The following is a 4,672-nucleotide window of genomic DNA, read 5'->3' as shown; positions in this document are numbered from 1 at the left end:
TTTGATGATACCATTCTCACATTGTACAGTACCAATATCACATGTGGTTGTACTTTTGTCACATTCAATAATTCCTTCTTTTTTTTTTCTACATTTGATGGTTTCATTGTCACATTGGGCAGTACTAACATTTTATTTAATCGTACTTTTCTTACATTTTGTGGTACTTTAATTTTTACTCACATTTGATAGTTCCATCGTCACATAGGCAGTACCAACGTCATATGTGACCAAAATGACCCTGGAAACTGTCAAAGGATTAAAATATCATTAAAACCTAAAAAAATGACCAAAATACCCCCAATTTCCTTTAAAATTACTGAAATATCTTTAGAACCTAAAAAATTACTAAAATGACCTTAAAACCTAAAAAATGACTAAAATACCCTTAGAAACTAAAAAAATGACCGAAATTCAACTAAAAAATTACTGAAATGATCCTAAAACTGAGAAAATGACTGAAATACTCTCAAAACATAAAAATGACCAAAATACCCCCAATTAATTAAAATTATCTTTCAGTTAGCACTCTATTAATATTTTTTTTAATCTAATAAAAGTTCGATTATTTACTTCTACTAATTTTTATTTTTATTTTTTCACACTTTTTTGCCAAGCATCTGGTATGAGTCACATGACCTGTCATCATCAATAACACGATTACATTATGCTTCCAAAATAAAATGCCATACTTGAGATGTCATTCTTGGCTATTTATGAAACTCACCACAACAATTTGAGATGTCATTCCTTTTTGCCCTCTATGCATTTGAGATATTTTAAAATATTTTGAAATTTGAAATTTGTATTTTGATATTAAAAAAAAAAAATTGGATTGTATAAAGAGTCTTAGGGGTTGTTTGGCACTGTTGTTTCAACAACAATTTTCAGTGTTTAAACAACAATAACACTTCTGACATGTATTTCTATAACACTCAAACATGTATTTTCAAAATACTGAAAACTAAACAACAATATTTAAACACTGTTACCAAACGAGCCCTTAGTGTATGTATTAGTCTCTCATTCTCTCTACCTTTCCAAGCGACTCTTTGGCATGGATGGCTCAAATTGTCATTGTTTATCAATTTTAATAAAACCAATGATTGTGATTTTGTATAAGTTCTAAAATATCATTATTGTTGTCTTAGAGTTAGAGAAATACTTTAGATTTTTTTTTTTTTATATATATATATATAATAAAATTAAAGGGCAAATGGGCCAAAATATGTTTCATCATTCTATGCCAAAAAATAACCTTAAGAAAACATAATAAATTAAATCAAAAGGTTATAAAAGATGATTCATGGCCTCACACACGAGCTTTGATGAAACCACCCATAAACCTTTAATATATGCTTAAATGTTTACCAAAAATGCTATAGATTTGACACGATTCTTTGGGAACTAATATAAAGAAACCAATACAATAATCTACTGATAACTCTTGCATCATTACATGGTGTTGAGATAGACCATAACATTTAATCTAAAGCTCCATTGAGTGCATGAAAGCATATCACTTTTAGGGATGCCAAATATAACATCACCGCCTATAAAAGCTATTACAAAATGCTTTGGAAAAACAACAATTAACTATATCACTTGGAGGTGAAGCTTCAATGTCATCCTCTGTAGCTCAAGGGTGCATAAAGTTTAAGAAAAATTTCTAAGGGATAAACACATTGGAAGCTTAGTTGCTCTAATACAATTACAACATTGCTCTATGCAGAGACCCCAAATATTTATATCAGCTTGGTACAAACAATCAACTCTCACTTAGCAATGGTGATTCAATGTCATCCTCTGAATTATTGCTTGAAGGTTCCCCAGGTTCAAGCAGGCAAGCAAAACATAAAGAAATCATATGAGGAGATTAAGATTCAGAGTTAGTTAAGAGAGAGAGGGAAGGAGGGGGGGGGGGGGGTATGTGCTTACCATGCATATAGATGTGCATACAATACTAAAACCTTTGCAATTGAAAGGAGCACTGCTAGGTAAGAACCATGCTGAAATAACAATTTAACTTGTTAGCAATACATATGAATTGATTCTAACACTCAATTAAACAAAAGATGAGTTAGTCCACTCAGAAGTCAATGGACTCGATACAAGCGGTGATAACAAACTTGATAATGATTCCACCCCAGCCACAAATCCTTGTGCTTTTCCCTGCACAAACAATTGAGCTTGCATGTCAATGGAGTGACCATGGTTTAAGTGCTTTGTAATTTATTTGGCTCAAGAAGTAACTCAACACAGAACAAGTTATTTTGATATAGGAGAATCCTATATCTACTTTTATTTCTTTTTCGTTTGGCGTACTCCTAAAATTCTCTATCAGTCAAGTGAATGTAGCAATTTCATTCGATAACCATAGATAAAAAATCGAAAGAGAAAAATAATTGGACCAATTTGCCAAGAAAGCCGCCACTTTAAACTCAAAACTCACTACTATGTCATGCTGATATGATTCATATTGAACAGATGTTGATGAATCTACCTGATTTTTCCCAACTGAGTTCAAAGTTCAATCTAATGAAGTAGAAAACATCCAGGTCTAGATGAGTAGTGTGACATATGAGATGATAGCATTAGCTTTCCTCAAACAACGTTATCTAATTAAGTAGCCTCACTCTACATATGGCAATACTGAGAATACAGAAACCAGGTCTTTCTTTACATTGGCAGTAAGAGTAGAAGTTTCTTTTTTTTTTTTTTTTTTTTTGGTGGAAATCATAATTTTCTAGAAAGAATATCAAGAACTATGGAATGCAGAACTGTAGGTAATGGGATCAGTGGTATTTTCCAAACCTGATCGTTTGAGCTTGATGCTCTTGAAATAATAGCATAAGTCTACATGTAATTTGACAGGAAAAATTGAAAGACCATTAGAATTAAAAGGTGAATTGAATAACCACATTGAATATTATTTTATGAAAGAATTGTGTATTAAGCTATTAGGATTATAAGCTGAATTTTATTTTATCTTCAAAAACTTTGAAAGGATTATAAGCTATTAGGAATCGAGTATTAAGAGGCACAGTACACTCAATTCCAGAAATCATAAAATAAACTTCTTAATTAAAAATTTTCAAATATGAAAAATATTGTGCTCATTAAGAAGGAAAACAATAAAATAGAATACAACCCTAAGAATTGTTTCATTTTTATAAACACGTTGCCTTAGCATTGTTTTCTTTGCAGAAGACAAATTAACAACCATTACAACACAAACCAGAAGAATTCTTATTTTGATAACTTCAAAGCAACCAAGCAGAGGATTTAGAGAAAAACTATGGCATATGCCAAGTAGATAACAAAATAACATACTGGCAGATATGCTACCTTGACTAATGGCTAAAGAATAATTCACATCTTCAATATAAGGGTATATCAATCTATTAAGTAAATAAAAGGGAACTTTTGCTCTATAATACACTTTACTTGCGAAATAATTGAACCGAATCCCACAAGCATCAGAATTTCTGAGAACTCATTTTTGTTAAAACCAAAAGCTGCCTTCAGATAGTACTACATAGGTACTAGCATAACCATCAAGTCATTGAATCAAAAAGAAAACATTGTTTCACGAACTATCATTACTCAACGTCATGGATTGGTTAAATTGCAATTATCTTATGAGCAGATAAATCTAGCACTATCTTATCCTAAACTATTGATTAATAAGAAAGCCATCAAACCAATACTAAAAAACCCTTTCAATTATCTTGGATTTAAAACCAATAACCCAAATAGCTAAATGTAAAACAATTAACCCAAAATAACAAAAAACCTAAATAATATTTAACACATTTTTTGTTGTTTTAAAAATATTTGTATTGGTAGCAATTCTTACGGTTTTCTCTCTACGGCCATCGGTGGTAGAAGCCAAGCATTGCAGAGATGCATATTTTAGTGTTTTGAAGTAAAAGAAGAAGAAGAACACCCGCTAGGTTTTCAATTTGAGAGATAAGAACGCGAGAAAGAAAAAAAATCATAAGACTCTCATTTGTTTGTCTGTGTGTTTCTTGCTTTTATACGTTACCTGCCTAACCAGTTACTGGTATTCCATTAACGCTCCGTTTGTTTCGATGAAAAACCTTATGTAAATATAGTTTTCCGTGTTTTTCAGTGTTTGGTAGCATAAAAAAAGATAAGTCAAAAGAAAACTATTTTTGGTCAACATAAAATGTATGGCTTATTTTTAGACATTGTTTTCCATTAATTTTTTTTGGAAAACAATTCTATCTCACAGCAAGCTAAATAAGGGAAATTAGGAAATTGCTTTTCAACTCATTTAAAGTTGTTACCAAACATTGGAAAATGAGATAGTTTTATAGAAAATGATTTTTGAAAAATGACTCATTTTCTAGAAAACATCATTGCTAAAACAAACAGAGCGAAAATGCATGGACGGTCAGGATTAAAATGTGTAAATTCTATGGTCCAAATCTAAGTGGGTACCGTACCCTCCAAAAAAAAAGAAGGGATACGGTAGAATGACCCTTAATTTGATGAAGAGTTTCAATTGTAGCATATGTTAACATTTATTGTGAAAATTTTAATATTGTGACAATGTTTTATCAAACCATAGTGATTTATTGTTGGAAGATGACAACATTTGTTATCATTTTTAATAGATTATTTTGTGAGTAGATATACATTGTCT

At 30.9% G+C, this 4,672-nt stretch overlaps 1 long non-coding RNA gene across 2 annotated transcripts; it reads right to left on the bottom strand.

Moving 5' to 3' along the window:
• Nucleotides 1-1,408: 1,408 nt before the first annotated feature.
• Nucleotides 1,409-3,992, bottom strand: LOC115990802. Of its 2 annotated transcripts, none has more exons than XR_004092160.1 (3): nucleotides 3,860-3,992; nucleotides 1,939-2,172; nucleotides 1,409-1,817 (listed from the first exon to the last, which is right to left on the bottom strand). It is a non-coding gene; the product is annotated as an uncharacterized LOC115990802 (long non-coding RNA). The 2 variants fall into 2 exon arrangements; XR_004092161.1 differs by having other exon boundaries at nucleotides 1,409-1,806.
• Between the last annotated feature and the right edge of the window lie 680 nt (nucleotides 3,993-4,672).

The sequence above is a fragment of the Quercus lobata genome, chromosome 1 (assembly GCF_001633185.2).
Source record: "Quercus lobata isolate SW786 chromosome 1, ValleyOak3.0 Primary Assembly, whole genome shotgun sequence".
In the NCBI taxonomy this organism is placed as follows: domain Eukaryota; kingdom Viridiplantae; phylum Streptophyta; class Magnoliopsida; order Fagales; family Fagaceae; genus Quercus; species Quercus lobata.
The sequence above is the reverse complement of the archived record's forward strand: the minus strand, read 5'-3'. Positions and strand labels throughout refer to the sequence as shown.